The sequence below is a fragment of the Nerophis ophidion genome, linkage group LG03 (genome assembly GCF_033978795.1).
Source record: "Nerophis ophidion isolate RoL-2023_Sa linkage group LG03, RoL_Noph_v1.0, whole genome shotgun sequence".
NCBI classification, from domain to species: domain Eukaryota; kingdom Metazoa; phylum Chordata; class Actinopteri; order Syngnathiformes; family Syngnathidae; genus Nerophis; species Nerophis ophidion.
Window position 1 is genome coordinate 66,628,927 of NC_084613.1, and position 22,313 is coordinate 66,651,239.

Genomic DNA, 22,313 nt, shown 5'->3' on the forward strand with positions numbered 1-22,313 from the left:
AAATTTTAAAAAAGTACTCATTTAGAAGTAGTCTGCATTGTACTGACTGACAAAACACATTTGGCGACTCAGGGGTCTATATAAAGGACTTGGATCCTTGCATGAACCTCAGACGTGCTTTCCTGTGGAACAGAGTGGAAGGTCTACCGCTATCAACACGCTAGAAGAGAGAGGCCTGGCGAGCAGGTGTCCTCTTGGAAGGCCAACGCAAACACCCATTTTAAAGACCGGGATATAATAAGACATAAAGGACGGGGATGAAAGGAAAGGGAATTGGGAAAACATCAAAAGAGTCTACGGATGAAATCTTAGAACAATTCCTAAAACCTTTTGGCGCAAAAAAGAAAGAAAAAAATATGCAGTGGGGTGGAAACTAGAAAAACACTCAGAAAAGGCATTTTATTGTTTTTCTAATCATTGATATTTATACCATTATTATATCCCGCCCGAATGCAGCTGAGATAGGCCCCAGCATCCCCCGCGAAAAAGGGACAAGCGATAGAAAAAAAAAAATATATATATATATATATATATATATATATATATATATATCCATCCATTTCCTACAGCTTATTCCCTTTAGGGTCGCGGGGGGCGCTGGTGCCTATCTCAGCTACAATCGGGCGGAAGGAGGTATACACCCTGGACAATTCACCAACATTCACACTCACATTCACACACTAGGGACCATTTAGTGTTGTCAATCAAACTATCCCCAGGTGCATGTCTTTGGAGGTGGGAGGAAGCCGGAGTACCCGGAGGTAACCCACGCAGTCATGGGGATAACATGCAAACTCCACACAGAAAAATCCAAGACCGGGATTGAGCCCAGGACTACTCAGGACGGACGCACTAACACCTGTTTCACCGTGCTGCCCCACTTTCGTTGTGTTTTTGTTTATTTAAATAGCATTTTTTTCAGAAAGTGCCATGGGCCTATGTATATATATATATATGTATATATATATATATATACTGCGATGAGGTGGCGACTTGTCCAGGGTGTACCCCGCCTTCCGCCCGATTGTAGCTGAGATAGGCGCCAGCGCCCCCGTGACCCCAAAAGGGAATAAGCGGTAGAAAATGGATATATATATATATATATATATATATATATATATATATATATATATATATATATATATATATATATATATATTTCAACACGGTCGTATTGAAAAGTTTCCATACACTTGTAAAGAACATAATGTCAAGGCGGTGTTGAGTTTCCAATAATTTCTAGGGATTGGAGCACATACTTGTTGGTCACAAAAGACATTTATTAAGTTTGGTGCTTTCATGAATTTATTATGGGTCTACTGAAAATGTGACTAAATCTGCTGGGTCAAAAGTATACACACAGCAATGTCAATATTTGGTTACATGTCTCTTGGCAAGTTAGATAGCATTAAGGGACTTTTGGTAGCCATCCACAAGCTTCTGCTTGAATGTTTGACCACTCCCCTTGACAAAATTAGTGCAGTTCAGTTAAATGTGTTAGTTTTCTGACATGGACTTATTTCTTCAGCATTGTCCACATGTTTAAGTCAGGACTTTGAGAAGGCCATTCTGAAACCTTCATTCTAGCCTGATATAGCCATTCCTTTACCACTTTTGACATGTGTTTGGGGTCATTGTACTGTTGGACACCCAACTGCGCCCAAGACCCAACCTCTGGGCTGATGATTTTAGGTTGTCCTGAAGAATTAGGATGTAATCCTCCTTTTTTCTTTGTCCCATTTAAAGCACCAGTTCCATTGGCAGCAAAGCAGGCCCAGGGCATAATACTACCACCGACCATGCTTGACGGTAGGCATGGTGTGGTTGTGATTAAAGGTCTCACCTTTCTCCTCAAAACACCTTGCTGGGTATTGTGGCCAAATAGCTCAATTTTTGTTTCATCTGACATCACACGGACAAAGATAAGACCTGCTGGAGGAAAGTTCTGTGGTCAGATGAAGCAAAAATTGAGCTGTTTGGCCACAACGAAAATGCATGTTTCATTCAAAAAGCAAATAGCTGATAAGTTCAGTACTTACAAGATAAATACATTGTAGGGTGCAACATAAGAATAGATAGGCACATTTAGCTTAACGTCAAAGACTACCTTCTAATAAAGCAATATACCATAGTCTTTACAGTAATGCCATCTAACTTCTTCGAATTAAAACTGCAGTATTAATCTACATATAAATACAACTTGTAATAATGAAACACTAAATACAGTGTATCCAGAAAGTATTCACAGCGCTTCACTTTTCACTTCACCGGGACGTAGTCCTATGTGGATTCAAATGTAAAATGTACCCACAGAAGGCACAATATGCTAACCACTAACCAACCAACAAGGGGTTAATACAAAATATATAGTTTAAATCTATTTATTCATTTAATTTCATTTCAAACACAATATACTAAACATACTCTATCTACACAGAAAGTATACTGCAGCCTTATTCACCCATCCATACATTTTCTACCGCTTATTTCCTTAGGGGTCGCAGGGGGCGCTGGCGCCTATCTCAGCTACAATCGGGCGGAAGGAGGGGTACACCCTGGACAAGTCGCCACCTCATCGCAGGGCCAACACAGATAGACAGACAACATTCACACTCACATTCACACACTAGGGCCAATTTAGTGTTGCCAATCAACCTATCCCCAGGTGCATGTCTTTGGAAGTGGGAGGAAGCCGGAGTACCCTGAGGGAACCCACGCATTCTCGGGGTGGACAAGCAAACTCCACACACAAAGATCCCGAGCCCGGGATTGAACCCTGACTACTCAGGACCTTCGTATTGTGAGGCAGACGCACTAACCCCTCTTCCACCGTGAAGTTAAATAGCCCAAACAATGGCACTGGCCGAGAGTTGCTTTGTTGGGTCTGCTCTTTCTCTGGCCATTCCTTCCCCTCACCCCAGCAGACGATGGCGCCAAACACAGCAGAGGCCACCACAGTGTATATGTTGTTTTTTTTTGTAACTGTATATAGAAATGGCTGGTTGCATCAGCTCTGCTCTTTTAATGTTTTCATGTCCTTTGTGTTCTCTTATGTTTGATGTTTCCCTCTTACACACATGCTAATGTGTGCTATGGCTATGAGGTTGTTTTAAATAAAATGCATTTTTTGTAGTTTTACTAAAACACTTCATGTAAAATACATAATGGACGCGATACTTTTGTTACGTTTATTTCATGTTTACATTTTCAGTCTTATAAACCTAAATGAAGGAAGCAATATAAAAGAAATAGAACTGGGGAAGGAAAAAATGTAAAAGAGGGAACATCAATCCTCAACAAAACTTCTGGAGAATCTGTTTCTTAACGCTTTTAACTGGCTGCAAACGCTGCAAACGAGTAGCAGGGGCAAAGTAATTAATGTATTGACAGTGCAGTGTGAACGCCAATGTGTTTACTTTCCAAGTAAATCAATTCAGTCTCAAAGAAATATAATCCGCGGAGATAGTTTGTTTACGAAATATTCACATTTCGATGTACGGCCCCTGAGCCCTTGGGTCCTTATTCATTATGTAGTTGAATAGTCCTGCACTACACTCTCAATCTAAATCATACTATAAACGAAGGAATAAGCCGCATACAAGGAAAGTAAAACGTTGAGAACATTTCAAGAATTTTGCAACCCTTACGAGCACACACACAAACAATGGCAGTGGCCGAGAGTTAGTGGGCGGCCTCTCTTGGTTGCTTTGTTGGGTCTGCTCCTGTCTCTCGCCATGCTCTCCCCACCCCAGCAGACGATGGCGTAGAACACTGCGGAGGCCCCCATAGTGTATATGTTTTTCTTATTTATTTATTTATTTTGGTAACATTGTTACGGTTCAGACTCTTGCCAGCGCCGCTCGTCCGTCTGTGCGCGCCTTGGGACACGCCCACAGGCGCGCACAGCCAGGGACGTCTCCGCCCTGCAGCAGCCGTCAGCTGCAATCAATCACCGGCAATCTTCACACCTGACGGTAATAACGGAGCTGCCTTCATAAACCTGGACAACCTGCCATCACTCGCGGGATTATAGTCTTCTGTACATGTGTAAGCATTCTGTATCTGGCTTCCTTCCCACATACTCGCTCTTCCCCTGCGACTTCCGTGTTTCCGTTGGTTCTGATGTTTCCTGTTGTCTTCCCGCAGCACTCCCCGTTTTTCTCCTGGATCCCCTGTTTTCCCCTTGCCTCCCGGACTGCCTTTTGGATTCTCGACCTCCCGCTTGGACACGTTTTCCCACGGTCTTCCGCGTTCCTTCGCTCTCGTCAACATTTTGGTAAGACACACCTCAGCTAATCTACACACATAGACTTACACCATACACACTTGAGTTTTTGTCACACTTCATTTCCTTGGTTTATTCATTAGTATTGTTTATATTCTTATATATATATATATATATATATATATATATATATATATATATATATATATATATATATATATATATTCCTTTATATAAAAATACATCTTTTGACAGTACTGCCACCTGGTATTAGTCTGCCGTCTTCTCCTCTTAGTAAAACATAAACACTTTAGTCAGGGGAACATATTCTAAGCAACAAAGACTTAATTTAGAGTTATTTCTTTAGGGTTAGCATTAGGGTTAGGGTTGGTAATGGTCAATGTGTATTGGTTGTATAATAAGGCCATGCATAATAAGGCATTACTTAGTACTTGATAATGACTAATTAAGAGACAATATGCTACTAAATTGCATGTTAATAAGAAACTAATCAATGGTGAATATAATCCCCGTACCAAAGTGTTGCCATTTATTTTTTTGTAGCTTTAATGTCTTTAATGTCCTTTGATGTTTGATGTTTCCCTCTTACACACATGTTTATGTGTGCTATGGCTATGAGTTTTTTCCCCATTGGCCTTTGCCCCCCACCCCAGCAGACGGTGTCGTGGAACACCGCAGAGGCCACCACAGTCTGTGTGGGTGTTGAAATAATGTTTTTGTTTGGTTGCATGTCTATGCATAGTGCAATCGTATGCATGCAATGTATATTTTTGGTTGATTATTATTATTATTTTTTTTTTTTTTACTTTTATGATTGTGTGTGGAAGTGGCACTGCTGGTGTGGCAGCTGGTTGCATCAGCTCTGCTCTTTTAAATGTCTTTAATGTCCTTTGATGTTTGATGTTTCCCTCTTACACACATGCTTATGTGTGCTATGGCTATGAGTTTTTTTCCCCATTGGCCTTAGTCTGGACCCCTTCTCCAGGGGCCCAGGCTAGGACTGAATATTTTTTTTCACCCTGTTTCCCACCTTTTTTGTAAGGGGCGCCCGGAAGTCGGCAGACCCGTTCTATCTCCCTGTACTGTTTGCCTGCTCTTGAATGGGATTGTGCTGAAAATCTTAATTTCCCCTCGAGGATTAATAAAAATCTGTTTGTTTATTGTTCTTCGGTCAATGGTCAACAAAGCAAACAAACAGTTGTACATTCATAGATTGAAAATAAAAAGTTGTACATTCATAGATTGAAAATAAAAAATGTTGCAGACCGAAAGGGTTTTGGCTGAAGTTAAACACTTATTGCGCCTAACCCTATAAACAATTTCAAGTACAAAATAAACTTCCGAAAATTATAAAATGTCCTTTGCACAACTTATTATAAATACACATTATAAACAACATTATAAACAACATGAACGTAGTTCAATTTTATACACAGTACAGGCATGTGAAATATCCCTGTGTACATATTAGACCTTTGCAACGTATTTCTGATTCTGATTCTGAAAATACTTTACTGTTCCTACCCAACACACACACTTTCTCCCCGCCAGTGCGAGCGCATCACATAATGACTTGTTAAGCTGTCCTATTCTTCACGCAGGTAACAGATGACAGCTTTGGTCCATCAATGAGGTCACATATTAGTGACACACACTCGCTCAGAGAGCGAGGCGTCACACTGTGTTGGCAGCAGATGGGAGTCCTGAGTGACACATGGTGGCAGAGGAAGGTTACATCATGTAAATAATGTGCCGCCTGCCCGGCCTGTAATGACATCATTTCAATTCCACCTTTCGCGGCGTGCGGCTCAAACAGCTGTTGCTGCTTCAAATGGCATCGGAATTACGTTCATGCAAATTTTCAACTTGATTATGAGGTTCTAACTTAATGTATTCTTTAAATTCGCCAAGTTTTTTTTTTTTTTGCTCGTAGCAGATATCCTCCACTTGACAAGCCCTGCTAAGCATACGCCGTTGAAGATTGATTATTAGATTTGATTAAAGTGTATCCGACATAATTAGGTTAATATAATTGAACACAGTGGTAGTTTTTTTTGGCAGCGCTGCCTGACACGAGCGAGAGAGAGTCGAGAAGTCGAGCAGCTGCCGAAGGCCCTGGTGCCAAACTAAAAACATTCGTAGAAGTTATACGTTACGGTGTTGTTTGGATCGACGTGCGCAGATGTTGTGAACATGTGGATGTTTAATGTGGTGGTTAACAGCAGCCCGGGCCTGAGCCGACACTCCCGCAGAAACAATTAATAAAGCATCAACAGCGCTGTGTTCCTCTCGTCGAGCGCCAGGTTCACACTGCGTCCGCACTGGGAAGAAAGGCGGCGGAAATCTGCTTTCAGCCCAGCGGGAAGGATGACGGGGTTTCTTTTTCTTTTAAGTCGGCTGCAACAGAATGGGAGAGAGGGAAAGAGAGAGAGAGAAAGAGAGAGAGAGAAAGAGAGAGAGACGCTTCTGCTGCTATGATCATGTGGCTGACCTTTCCTGACCCAGACAGTCGCTGTTGTTGTTTGCTCTTCGGCACGACACAACATACCAGAGGCGATTGCTCTAAGACTGCAACCCTAAAATGTTAAAAAAAAAAGTGATTAAATATATAGTGTTGTGTATAACGAACGCCTCCCTAGGGAGGTGTTTAGGGCACCTCCGACCGGTAGGAGGCCACAGGGAAGACCCAGGACACATTGGGAAGACTATGTCTCCCGGCTGGCCTGGGAACGTCTCGGGATCCCCCCGGGAAGAGCTGGACAAAGTGGCTGGGGAGAGAAAAGTCTGGGCTTCCCTACTTAGACTGCTGCCCCTGAGACCCGACCTTGGATAAGCGGAAGAAGATGGATGGATGTACGTGTTATTGACTAAATATGCGCTACAATGCGCTCTTTTCTTCAGAATCAGCTTGGTAACGACGCGGTTTTCCTGTCTCTCATTCCCGCAGCTTCACGGTGCTTTAAAGGGGAACATTATAACAATTTCTGAAGGGTTAAAACCAATAAAAATCAGTTCCCAGTGGACTACATGACACTGGACCCTGACCCGATTCTGTCAAGGATTGTGCAGTGACTGTCTGTGCACCAGTCTCCCCACGTAAAACAAAGTCACGCACAGGTATCCTCCATAAAGGGATACACTCCTACCAGGAGGACCGTCATACTCGTTCGAGTGACCGCCGATGATACAGTTTATTATTACCGAATGTGTGAGTCCGCTTAAAGGGGAACATTAACACAATTTCTGAAGGGTTAAAACCAATAAAATCAGTTCCCAGGGGCTTATTTTATTTTTCGAAGTTTTTCTCAAAATTCTACCCGTCACGGAATATCCCGAAAAACGGCTTCAAAGTGCCTGATTTTAACCGTCGTTATATCCACCCGTCTATTGTCCTGTGGCGTCACTGCGTGAAGCCCCCAGAAACAAACATGGCAGATAGTACAGAAACGTATTGAATAGTAGCTCGGATTCAGACTCGGATTTCAACGGCGCAAGCAATTCAAAAGATTACGCATGTGTGGAAACGGATTGTTGGAGTGTGGAGGCAGATAGCGAAAACGAAATTGAAGGATTAGGGACGGCGTGGCGCAATGGGAGAGTGGCCGTGCAGAACCCGAGGGTCCCTGGTTCAAATCCCACCTAGTACCAACCTCGTCACGTCCGTTGTGTCCTGAGCAAGACACTTCACCCTTGCTCCTGATGGGTGCTGGTTAGCGCCTTGCATGGCAGCTCCCTCCATCAGTGTATGAATGTGTGTGTGAATGGGTAAATGTGGAAGTAGTGTCAAAGCGCTTTTAGTACCTTGAAGGTAGAAAAGCGCGATACAAGTACAACCCATTTAAGAAGAAACTGAAGCTATTGAGCCCTAATATGACAGACAGCGGCACGAGAGGAAGCGCGGACGAATTCAGCGATCGCCTTCTAACCAATGATTGGTATGTGTTTGTTTTGCATTAAATATGGGTGGAGGAAAAGGCTGGATGCAAATATAGCTACAAATGAGGCATAATGATGCAATTTGTACATACAGCTAGCCTAAATAGCATGTTAGCATTGATTAGCTTGCAGTCATGCCGTGACCAAATATGTCTGATTAGCACACTCCACATAAGTTAATAACATCAACAAAACTCACCTTTGTGATTTCGTTGACTTTATCGTCGGAAATGCATCTGCTTTGAGTGTCGCAGGATAGCCACACATTCTTGCCATCTCTGTCGTAGCATAGCTGTCGTCGGTACAGTGTGCAGAACAAACGAGGGACTTTCGCATCTTTTGGCCATTGGTGCAACTTGAATCCGTCTCTGACAACACACCGACTAGGCATGATGTCTCCAAGGTACGGAAAACAGTCAAAAAACGGAAAATAACAGAGAGGATTTGACTTGGTGTGTGTAATGTGTTTGAGAAAATGGCGGAATTCTTCATGTTGTGACGTCACGGGTGAAAGGTCATTTCTCCGACAGCAAACAATTGAAAGGCGTTTAAATCGCCAAATTCACCCTTTTAGAGTTCGGAAATCGGTTAAAAAAACATATGGTCCTTTTTCTGCAACATCAAGGTATATATTGACGCTTACATAGGTCTGGTGATAATGTTCCCCTTTAATAATTCAAGGCAACTTGCTCTCAAGTTTGAGCCAGTATTCTGGTCTCCTAGAATTCCTGTAACTCCTCCATGTGTGTAACAATGAATATGGAAATATAATTGTGTCTCCAAAAGCATGCATCCCTTTTGAAGGAATCTTTTGCGTGAGTACAATCTTAAGCCATTTACAGTAAACACTGGTACACAGCTGCGGTAAAGATTGGCTACACTTGGCAGCTCATCAGTTAAAAAAGGCAAATATCTGCCCCCAATATGATCCCGCAATAGAAATATCTCATGGTAGTATTACAAATAATGTATTTTACGGGCTGAAGGGCTGCACCCACCAAATTTTAAGAGAAAAAAATATTTTTGCTTGTAAGAGCTGCATCGTACTATAAACCGCATATATATGCCGGTACGAAATATATTTGTGAATACTTAATTACATACCGAAGTGTTTCTAAACGGTGCCTGTAACACGGCAGTAAAACAGCTAATCAAGCAAAACAGAATTGACCGTCATGGACACACTAGCTGCGGATGTTTTTTTTTCCACGGAAAACATTTTTCTGGACGAGGAGACGCTACTCCGTTATTGATTTAAGTAAAGACTGAATGTCATTAAAACAGTTTGCTCCATCTTCTGACACTTCTTTCACTCCTGTCCTTGCACGCTACACCGCTACAACAAAGATGACAGGAAAAAGTCGCTGACGAAAGTGAGTCACATAAATAAGACCGGAAGCATCCGGAAGCATCCGGAAGCAACCGTAAGAAAGCGGCTTGAAAAGGATTTGTAAAACATAATCTATGCAACATTTTGACAAAAGAACCACCATTACATGTTATGTAGACCACAAGGAAATATTTTACTTTCAGAAAAAAAATAATGATATGACTCCTTTAATGCGCCCTATAATCCGGTGCGCTTTATATATGAAACAAGATCCAAACTAGACCATTCATCGGCAGTGCGCCTTATAGTCCAGTGCGCCCTATAGTCCGGAAAATACAGTGTTTGGTTTAAATAAGAACCACATTTGACTTCCATAACATCTGACACAGATAAAAACACATTTTTATGGATGAGGTCTCGAACATGTCGACCCTTTTTTAGGGGGAGGGGGCTTACGTCCCCCCAAAGCCAAGCAGGAGCTAGTCTTCGAGTTTCATCACCACACATGGCTTATCCCTTATCCAGGATCCTACGACAAAGGTGAGAGGTCACCTAGCCATCAGAGGAAGCCATCACTGAGGACCTTATCCCATCCCATCCCATCCCCCCCGCTACCTTCCATCCGTCTCTCTGATTATTTTGCTCATGTGACAGATAGCAACTTTAAAATGAAACGCCCCCATAGGCACCCTCTGGGAGAAGCTCTCAAGCAAGACACATATATATCTATATATCACACACACACACACACACACACACACACACACACACACACACACACACACACACACACGCATTGTCGCTGCTCTGCCGGTGAGTGCACTTTCAATTACAAGAGGAGAAGTGGGCCTTTAGATGTTCACTACTCAGGGGCTGAACGCTGCTACAGGCCTGTTTGGCTTCTGGAGAGTAAATCCATCCACTCGGCATATCAGGTGTCCTCTGGCATGCCTCTCATGTGTGATTGGTGTGTACCCGCCCTGCAGCCGGCCGCAAGATGGGACTGCGCCTGATGCGGTGGCATCCAATAACCCCTTGATTCTCCATATTACGTAACGCACGGCCACTGAGCAGCCACCACGTCTAACCAGACCCTCGTTGCCCTGACAAAAAAAATAAATAAGTGCAGTCAATCACATTTTTGCAACCCGTATTATCACCTCAAGCGACATTTTTGTATAAACGAAACTTGGATATGATTTAAAAGAGTCAATGTGCAGCTTGCATAGCAGTATAAATGTACTTACAATCAAAAAAAGTTAAAACACAATCTTTATTGTTTCGAAAAGGGAATGCGTGAGTTGCAGAATAATTGTCTTCAATCCAGCATGCTCCAAAAGCGTCACAGTCTGGGATTGTCTGAGCGAACTGCGGTTCATTGAGGGAAAATTCCACAATGTACTGTTTGCACTGTTACTAAAACACAGAGCACAGCCTTAAAGGCCTACTGAAATGAAATTACCTTAGTTACGTCGGGATGTATCTCCATATATCAGAGTTATACAACTACGTAAGGAAGAGGGCCGTAGTTTCAAGAGCCCAAGTGCTCAGGGGCCTGACATCAAAATGTGGAAGTTTTGTCAGGAAGGGCCTCTGCAGGTTACATTTCTTTGAGACTGCGTTTACTGTATTGCAAAGTAAACACATCGGCTTTCACACTGCACTGTCAATACATTTATTATTCTGGGGACGGCGTAGCTCGGGTGGTAGAGCGGCGGTGCCAGCAACCTGAGGGTTCCTGGTTTTCCGCCATCCTAGTCACGTCCGTTGTGTCCTTGAGCAAGACACTTCACAGCTGTTCCTGAAGGGTCGTGGTTAGGGCCTTGCATGGCAACTCGCGCCATCAGTGTGTGAATGGGTGAACGTAATGAAATAGTGTCAAAGTGTTTTGAGTACCTTGTTGCTATCCTTCTTTGTGGGGTCATTGTTGATTGTCATGTCATGTAGGGATGCACTTTGTGGACGCCGTCTGCTGCTCAACACGCTGTAAGTTTTTGCTGTCGTCCAGCATTCTGTTGTTGTTTACTTTGCAGCAAGTTCAGTTTTAGATTCGTTTTGCATAGCCATCCCTAGGCTTCAATGCCTTTTCTTAGCGGCACTCGCCTTTTGTTTATTTTTGGTTTAAGCGTCAGATACCTTTTTTACCTGAACCCTACCTCCCGCATATTGTGATCACTACAAACCATATTCCCGACATCCACAACCCAATTAGCACCTATTGCTGCCTACTGATATGCATACTTGCCAATCTTGAGACCTCCGAATTCGAGAGATGGGGGGGTTGGGGGGGGGGGGGATAGCGGGGGTGTATATTGTAGTGTCCCGGAAGAGTTAGTGCTGCAACGGGTTCATGGGTATTTGTTCTGTTGTGTTTATGTTGTATTACAGTCCAAAATGTGTTTTTTATTCTTGTTGGGTGTGGGTTAACAGTGTGGCGCATATTTGTAACAGTGTTAAAGATAACTATATGGCCACCCTCAGTGTGACCTGTATGGTTATTGATCAAGTATGCTTTGCATTCACTTATGTGTGTCTGTAGAAGCTGCATATATCATATGGCTTGGCCGACACGCTGTTTGTATGTAGGGAACTGGACGTGACGACAGATTGTAGAGGACAGTATACAAGTATAACCCATTTGCCCTCGCTACTCATTTACAGCGTGTGCAGCTAGCCAAAAGAATGAAGGAAAAGAAGCTCCATAAGTTTTGTTGAGGATTGATCATTATTGGAGGCATTATTAGAAAATGTGCATGTTTGGTTTAGGAGTTATGTTTGAATTGCTTTTTTCGCATTATCTCAGCATTCTAAGAACATAACTGCATATTCAGTAAAAAAGTATTTTTTGTGTTGGAAAACCTTACAAAAGTACATGATTTTAGTTCAACTGACAAATATGCATTATTGCAGGCATTATTACACATATTGCATGTTTGGTTTTGGAGTTATCTTTGAATAACTTTCATATTTAGTATGACAGTTATACTGTTGTATTGAGTAAAAAAACAAATGTTTGTGTTTGCAAACCTTAAAAAAGCTAATGTTTCTAGTAAAACTCACAAATATACATTATTTCAGGCATTATTAGAAATGTTGCATGTTTGGTTAGGTGTTCTGTTTGAATAGATTTTGTAGTGCTTTTTTTGCATTATCTCAGGATTCTAACAACATTACTGTCCTATTGAGTAAAAAACATATTTTTGTGTTTACAAACCTTACAAAGGCATTGTTTTCTAGAAAAACTCACAAAGATATATTATTTCACGTATTGTTCCTTCTTTTGAATTATTTTCTTTCCTCGGTTTAATTTCTATACACCTCTTCCTGCATTTAGGTTTGTAAGAATAGAAATACAAACACAAAATAAATATAACAAAAGTATAATGTCCATTGTGTATTTTACATAAATAATGCCCATTGTGTATTTTATATGAATACAATAGGTTTGCCCGATTGTATCTGAGATAGGCTCCAGCACCCCCCGTGGCCCTGAAAGGGATAAGCGTTAGAAAATGGATGGATGGATTGATGGGTTTAGTATTAATACATTCACACAATAAACTGCAAATGTTTACACATATATAAATCACACAAGATTCACAAGCCAAACATTGCATATAGTTTATTGCCCAGTTGTTGTTAAAAGTCCAATTTTTGCACCTTATTTGGATTTATTGTCATGGTGAATAAGTAGTTTTCTTCTACTTACTCCACTGCTGCTTCATTGTGACACATGTGCCCCGCTGTTGCCCCCTGTGGGGTGGCGGCAGTACTGCATACATGATCAACCCCAGTTTTAATGGTTTCATCAAGCCTATTTGGGTGATGTTCAGCGGGCCAAATGACAAGTTTTGGCGGGCCGGATGTGACCGCCTGTTGACTCGGTCTGCCATGTATGGTAGAAGTTTTCCCAAAGATCTTTGTGCGAGTTTGCCATTGTTATTCAGTTGTAGTCCAAAGTTGTAGTCTATAAGTTCTTCATTTTTCTCCACCCTCTTGTTATGGGGTAGACCGGCTTGCACATACTTGCTAAAATCCTCCGCTATTGCCATTTCTAAGAAAAAATAGCATATAGTTCTGACTTATATTTGTCAATGGACTCAATATGGAAGCGCTAAAACTATGACATCATGGCTGACGGGGGCTCAAAGAGGGCTTGACCTGGAGGAGGGTTTCAGCACATAAGTAAGACCTCACTAAATGGTGCAATCTGAAGAGACAGTCAAATCGCAGCTTAAGATGGTCTGTAAAATAAAAAAGAATATAAAATTTGGACCAAATCAGAATCAGAACCAGAAGTACTTTATTGATCTCCGAGGGTAAATTAAGATTTTCAGCACAATCCCAATCAGGATCTGACAAACATTACTGGGAGATAGAACAGGATTGCTGATGGCTCTGCCAACTTCTGGCGGCCCTTTCAAAAAAGGTGAGAAACAGGTAAACGCTTGGACGGGGGGACTGAGGCCAAAAACCTCATAGCCATAGCACACATAACCATGTGTGTAAGAAGGAAACATCCAACCATGCAAAGGACATTAAAGACATTTAAAAGAGCAGAGCTGATGCAACCAGCTGCCACACCAGCAGTGCCACTTCTACACACAATCATAAAAGTAAAAAAAAAAATAATAATAATCAACCAAAAATATACATTGCATGCACACGATTGCACTATGCATAGACATGCAACCAAACAAAAACATTATTTCAACACCCACACAGACTGTGGTGGCCTCTGCGGTGTTCCACGACACCGTCTGCTGGGGTGGGGGGGAGCATGTCTAGAGACAGGAGCAGACCCAACAAAGCAAACAAGCTGACTCCACCCTCGGCCATACTTGCCCACCTTGAGATCTCCGATTTCAGGAGGTGGGGGGTGGTGGGCGTGGTCGGGGGTGGGGTGGAGGCGTGGTTGGGGCGGGGGGCGTGGTTAAGAGGAGCGTATATGTACAGCCAATGCACTAATTCGAGTATATGTATATATATGTGTGTGTGTGTGTGTGTGTATGAAAGACTTAACTTTCAGTGAATTCTAGTTATATATACTTATTTTATTGTATATATAAATAAAAGAAATAGTTGAATTTCAGACGGCACCTATCAAATACACAGTAATAAAAACACAGTTCTTCTACTAACTGTACTGTGCTTGCTGGTCACTAAAAAACAACAACAACACTTACCTTTCACTATTTCAGTAATGTCACTTCCGAGTTTCCAGAGGATGGCGCCAGTATGTGCTTTGCCCTGCCGTCTTTCGCTGTCAGCTCTGTTAGTTTTTGCGTTGTTTGCGTCTATTTTCGTCTCTGTCAGCTCAGTGCTTGTGTATGACCGCCAAACACTGTTGGATCTTTGCCCCTTTCCCACTCATATGATCAACTTCGACGTTGGTTTTTCGACGTCCCAGTCAACTTTTTCACCTGGCCAGATTCCTGCCTTCCTTTCCCGCCTCATGGCTCCTCTCCCCCGCCACCTGTGGGCTGTGTGTCGGGCCCCACCTGGATTAGCTGCGCCCTTGGACGTGCTGGCCCCCGCCAGGTTCGGTCTTGTGAACGCAAGATCTTTGACGAACAAAACGTTTATCCTGAAGGATTTTTTCACTTCCCGCGCACTTGACTTCCTCTGTGTGACGGAAACATGGCTGAGAACCGGTGAGTTCGCCCCTCTTAATGAACTTCCGACTCTGGAGTGTTTCTACTTTAATTCTCCGCGGTCGCCCGGTCGAAAAGGAGGAGGATTAGCAGTCGTTTTTAAAAATGACTTTAAATGCTTCGAACTGTGCATGTTTGAGCTGGAGGGGGCGTGGCCTCCAGCTCCAGCTGAATTTCGGGAGATTTTCGGGAGAAAATTTCTTCCGGCAGGTTTTCGGGAGAGGTGCTGAATTTCGGGAGTCTCCTGTAAAATCCGGGAGGGTTGGCAAGTATGCCCTCGGCCGCCCACCGACTTTAGGCTAGTGTCCAGTTCGCATGGATGAGCAAGGATGAGTCAACATTGCATGTTATGGAGACCACAAATAAGTGTTTTAAATGTAGACAAAAATCATGTAATGGTCCCTTTAAGATACCGATTCTTGATGCTCACCCCGAGTCGCAAACAATGGCATTTTGGAGCCTCCAATTTTTAGAACTCTGAGAAAACCCACACATGGGAATAACATTAAAACTCCACAAAGATTGCCCCAATCCAGCACAAAAGACTGAGACTAATTGGTTTAATTTGGCGCAAAGGGGGCTTGGGTGAAATCAGATTTACCTGCAAAATAAGACAACTCGCAAACAACAATATATACAGCTCAAGCGAAAAAGCACTGACGAATTATATTCTTGGAGCAAGTTGGATGGATAGATGACTTCATTTCAAGAGAATAAATATTCAAAGAGTCACTAAGGATAGTTTTAACAGCACAAAAATGCACTAACAACAAACTGCAAATTAAGAACTGTGCAGTAAGGTGTTTTTGCCTTGTTATTTCATCCGATACATTACTGTGAAACCTTTTTTTTTTTGTTCTTGCATCTGAACAGACACGCCGTCAATGGGGTTTCGTCCGGACGAGGACTATATTACCAGCTCCGGGCTTGAAACTCGAGGAGGGTCGAGCAATGGAGAGCGTCGTCAGTCCAAAGGGTGCCCTTGAGACAACAGGTACCTGACTGAGCGCTGATTTCCACATCGCCCTTCACCTGCCACTCGTAGGCCCCATGTTGATGCAGTCATCAGGGGGCGTTTTGGCTGATATACGAGGAGACCTATTGCTCATTACAAAGCTATTCGCCACGCTGATTGAGTCATATGTAGAGCCGCTGGGATCGTTTTTCACAGGCCTTTGTCGGGTCAATGGACTGTGATTGGAACATTGTATGAACTGGAGGAATTCCACCAAGTTGAGTGCGCTCACATTGTCTACCACGGTGTTTTTCAACCTTTTTTGAGCCAAAGCACTTTTTTTTTTCATTAAAAAAATGCGGAAACACACCACCAGCAGAAAACATCAAAAATTAAAGTCGGCAGAAGATTGATCTCATACGTGTTGGATATGAATTCAAACCATAACCAAGCATGCATCACTATAGCTCTTGTCTCAAAGTAGGTGTGCTGCCACGACCTGTCACATCACGCCGCAACTTATTTAGAGTTGTTTTTTTTTTACCTGTTTGTAGTGTTTTAGTTTTTGTCTTTTGGTGGCTTTTCCTGTTTTTTTGGTATTTTCCTGAAGCATTTTAATTTCTTCCCTGAGCGCTATTCCCCATACCTGTTTTGTTTTAGCAATCAAGAATATTTAAGTTGTTGCTATCCTTCTTTGTGGGGACATTGTTGATTGTAATGTCACGTGCGGATGTACTTTGTGGACGCCGTCTGCTCCAAGCCCTGTAAGTCTTTGCTGTCGTCCAGCATTCTGTTATTGTTTACTTTGCAGCAAGTTCAGTTTTAGTTTTGTTTTGCATAGCCATCCCTAAGCTTCAATGTCTTTTATTAGCGGCACTCGCCTTTTGTTTATTTTCGATTTAAGCGTTATATACTTTTTTACCTGAACACTACCTCCCGCATATTGTGATCACGACAAACCACATTCCCGACATCAACAACGCAGTTAGCTAACAATTGCCACCTACTGATATGCATACTTGCCAACCTTGAGACCTCTGAATTACTAATACGCACCACACTGTGAACTCACACCAAACAAGAATAACAAACACATTTCGGGAGAACATCCGCACTGTAACACACCATAAACACAACAGAACAAATACCCCAAATCCCATGCATCCCTAACTCTTCCATGCGTCGGTTCAGGTGGGCGGGGTTTGGTGGTAGCGGGGGTGTATATTATAGTGTCCCGGAAGAGTTAGTGCTGCAAGGGGTTCTGGGTATTTGTTCTGTTGTGTTTATGTTGTGCTACGGTCGTTCCGAAATGTGTTTGTTATTCTTGTTTGGTGTGGGTTCACAGTGTGGAGCATATTTGTAACAGTGTTAAACATGTTTATATGGCCACCCTCAGTGTGACCTGTATGGGTGTTGATCAAGTATGCCTTGCAATCACTTATGTGTGTCTGTAGAAGCTGCATATGTTTTAGGGCTAGGCCGACACGCTGTTTGTTTGTAGGAAACTGGGCATGACGACAGATTGTAGAGGACGCTAAAGGCAGTGCCTTTAAGGCAAGCCCCCGATATCGTCGTCCGGGTGGAAATCAGGAGAAATTCGAGAGAATGGTTCCTCCTGGAGGTTTTCGGGAGGGGCACTGAAATCTGTGAGTCTCCCGGAAAAATCGGGAGGGTTGGCAAGTATGCTGATATGGAAGAATATTACATGGTTACTCTGCCGAACTCCAGACAGCACCGACACTCAATGTTATTTGTGGATTATAATTACTGGTTTGCAGAAAATATTTTTAACCCAAGTTAGGTGTTGGATTTGGTAATCTCCCACGACCCACCAGACTGTATCTCACGGTACACTAGTGTGCACAGTGGTTGAAAAACACTGGTCTACCATTTTCTCTGCTCCTTTAAGGACTTCAACTCAACGGCCCTGAATTGACATTTTAGCTTTTGCCATGCAATTCTCATCTTCCCCCTTGTATTGTCCCTCAACTATACCAGCCTGGCCTCCGCCCCAGGGGGGGCCACCACTCTGCCCGATCACAAAGCGCAGGACTGTATTTCCAACAATGTACAGGTATACATTACAGCGAAGATTGGTATTCGACTAAAGTGAAGATTGTAACAGCCGGACTGACCTGCCTGTAACGAGAGGAGGCCAAGTCTATGACAGATTTCCAAGAAAAACAGTAACATGGCCCGAGACACCTGTTCATAGTGCTGTAAAGCTTGAAACTTTAAAACATGTGGCTCAGTGCACCCTGCCAGGCGCTTTAGTGTATGAACGCATCGCAACGTTGGAAATTTTGCGGTTAAAGTCACGAGCGTGGCAAGCTCAAGTCGAGCGAGCATTACCTCTTGTAGGAAAAAGGCAAAGGGATGTCAACTAAAACAATCTGAGTAAAATAGACAGCATACTTGTGGTTTCTATTGGTTGGAAAGTCAGCTTGTGTGCAGAGATTGCATGTTTTTTAGGGATTCTCTTTTCTTTCAGAAGTTAAAGTGCCACTGATAGTCACAATATATGGTTAAATATACCCTCTGTATTTGACCCATCCCCTTGTTCCAGCACCTGGGAGATGAGGGGAGCAGTGAGCAGCAGCGGTGGGAATCATTTTGATGATCTAACACCCAAACTTGTTGCTGAGTGGGAGGTAATATTTGTTAGTTAAGGTGGTGTCTCTCCAGGGGGATGGGGGCGTTGCCCTGAACAGGAGGACGGATGGGGAAGAGGCTGGGTGGGTGTAAGGAACAGTTTAATAGTGTAATCTGGCCTGTCGCCACCATCACTTCTCCATCTCATCGCTGCCTGGGGGGGCAATAGACTACAAACTGTCGTGAAGTAGGCCGGCTTCGTCGCGTGAAGAAGCCTACATTTTTTGGGTGTGTTGTGCTGAATGGCAATATACAATACATATCTCGATATTTTTTCCATAAAGTAAAATTAAACACAAAACAGACCTAGTTACCTGAGATTAAAGTTAAAGTACCAATGATTTTCACACGCACACTAGGTATGGCGAAGACCCATCCTCTTGTTCACCCCCTGGGAGGTGAGAGGAGCAGTGAGCAGCAGCGGTGCCACGCCCGGGAATCATTTGTGGTGATTTAACACCCAATTCCAACCCTTGATGCTGAGTGCCAAACAGGGAGGTTATAGGTCCCATTTTTGTAGTCTTTGGTATGACTTGGCCAGGGTTTAAACTCCCAACCTACCGATCTCAGGGCGGACACTATCTAGATACTAAGTATGCCATTATTTTGTCTTAGTCTAAGTCAATATTTACTTAAAATAATGAATTAGTCATTATTTTGTCTTAGTAAGTCAATATTGACTAAGTCAAGATAATGACTAAGTCAAATTAATGACTTACAGTAAATAAGCGCTTGCAATAAGCGTTTAAAAAAAAGAGTCAGGGTTTGAACCCACGACCCACCAATCTCAAGGCGGACACTAACCACAAGTTGAATGGCAAGTTAAGTGAGAAATGTAATAATTTTGCAAAGACAATGATGCCTCAACATATGAACCTAATTGGTTCTGTGACAGAGCTCTTAAAGGCCTACTGAAATGAGATGTTCTTATTTAAACGGGGATAGCAGGTCCATTCTATGTGTCATACTTGATCATTTCGCGATATTGCCATATTTTTGCTGAAAGGATTTAGTAGAGAATATCGACGAGAAAGTTTGCAACTTTTAGTCGCTAATAGAAAAGCCTTGCCCGTACCGGAAGTCGCAGACGATGACGTCACCCGTTGAGGGCTCCTCAAATCCTCACATTGTTTTCAATGGGAGCCTCCAACAAAAAGAGCTATTCGGACCGAGAAAACGCCAATTTCCCCATTAATTTGAGCAAAGATGAAAGATTCGTGTTTGAGGATATTGATAGCGACGGACTAGAAAAAAAACCCAAAAAAAACGCGATTGCATTGGAACTGATTCATATGTTTTTAGACACATTTACTAGGATAATTCTGGGAAATCCCTTATCCTTCTATTGTGTTGCTAGTGTTTTAGTGAGTTAAATAGTACCTGATAGTCGGAAGTGTGTGTCCACGGGTGTCTTGACGCCAGTGTCTGATGGAAGTCGACGGCAGCTGTATGGATGGCACAAGCTCAGCTGATCTCCAGTAAGTGGCGACTTTTTACCACAATTTTCTCACCGTACACTGCTGGTTGACATTTGGTCGGCATCCATGTTCGCGTGACCGCTCTGATCCATAGGAAAACTTCACCTTCAGGAATTTAAACAAGGAATCACCGTGTGTTTGTGTGGCTAAAGGCTAAAGCTTCCCAACTCCATCTTTCTACTTTGACTTCTCCATTATTAATTGAACAAATTGCAAAAGATTCAGCAACACAGATGTCAGAAGTACTGTGTAATTTTGCCGTTAAAGCAGACGACTTTTAGCTGTGTGTGTGTGCAGCGCTAATATTTCGTAACAGTCCGTGATGTCACGCGTACACGTCATCATTCCGCGATGTTTTCAACAAGAAACTCCCGGGAAATTTAAAATTGCAATTTAGTAAACTAAAAGGACCGTATTGGCATGTGTTGCAATGTTAATATTTCATCATTGATGTATAAACTATCAGACTGCGTGGTCGGTAGTAGTGGGTTTCAGTAGGCCTTTAACTTAAAAAACACTTGTATCTCAAATCAAAGCCTCCCATTGAAATTAATTGAAATAAATTGAATCAGTGCTTGGCCCACACCACCAAAACAGCACCATTTTAACACGTTAACATGCGTTTTACGGAAAAAAGTTAACTTTGAGATATAATATTGTATACAGTCAATACAATACAATGTGCTTTTTACAACTACTATAGTTTTAGGAAGTAATGTGACGGGATGGACAATCTTCACCGGGTTTTGGCTGAATGAGCAAGTAATCAGACACCTCAGTCTACTTAGACGCATCCTCGCTAATTCATGCATACTCGACACTGGCCGAGAGTTGGTGGGCGGCCTCTTGGTTGCTTTATTGGGTCTGCTCCTGTCTCTGGCCATGCTGCCCCCACCCCAGCAGACGATGACATGGAACACCGCAGAGGCCACCACGGTGTATATGTTCTTTTGTTGTTGTTTTACTTTTGTGGATGTATGTAGAAATGACACTGCTGGAGTGGCAGCTGGTTGCATCAGCTCTGCTCTTTTAATGTCTTTAATGTCCTTTGATGTTTCCCTTTTACACACATGTTTATGTGTGCTATAGCTTTGATGTTTTTTTCCCCCCCTTGGCTTCAGTCTGGACCCCCTCTCCAGGGACTCATGCTTGGACTGTTTTTTTTTTTCTTCTCAACCCCCTGCCGCCCCCGACCCCTCCCTAGCGTTTTACCTGTTTCTCACCTTTTTGTAAGGGGCGTCGGAAATTGGCAGACCTGTCAGCGATCCTGTTCTGTGTCCCTGTAATGTCTGTCTGATCTTTAATGGGATTTTGCTGAAAATCTTAATTTCCTGTCCGGGATTATTAAAGTGTTTCTGATTCTGACTCTGATTCTGATAATGTACAGCATTTAACGTATAGAGTGGACTTAAAATGTATCTCTTTCCAGTTGCTTCTATATCAAACACACAATCAGCAGCTTTTACCTTATTTCTATGGATTGTTTAGGTCAGTGGTTCTCAACCTTTTTTCAGTGATTTACCCGCTATGAAAAATGTTTTAATTCAAGTACCCCCAAATCAGAGCAAAGTATTTTTGGTTGAAAACAAGAGATAAAGAAGTAAAATACAGCAGTATGTCATCAGTTTCTGATTTATTAAATTGTATAACAGTGCAAAATATTGTTCATTTGTAGTGGTCTTTCTTGAACTATTTGGGAAAAAAAGATATAAAAATAACTAAAAACTTGTTGAAAAATAAACAAGAGATTCAATTATAAATAAAGCTTTTCACACATAGAAGTAACCATCAACTTAAAGTGCCCTCTTTGGGGATTGTAATAGAGATCCATCTGGATTCATGAACTTAATTCTAAACATTTCTTCACAAAAAAAGAAATCTTTAACATCAATATTTATGGAACATGTCCACAAAAAATCCAGCTGTCAACACTGAATATTGCATTGTTGCATTTTTTGTCACAGTTTATTAACTTACATTCATATTTTGTTGACGTATTATTCAATAAATATATTTATAAGGGATTTTTTTAATTGTTGCTATTTTTAGAATATTTTTTTTT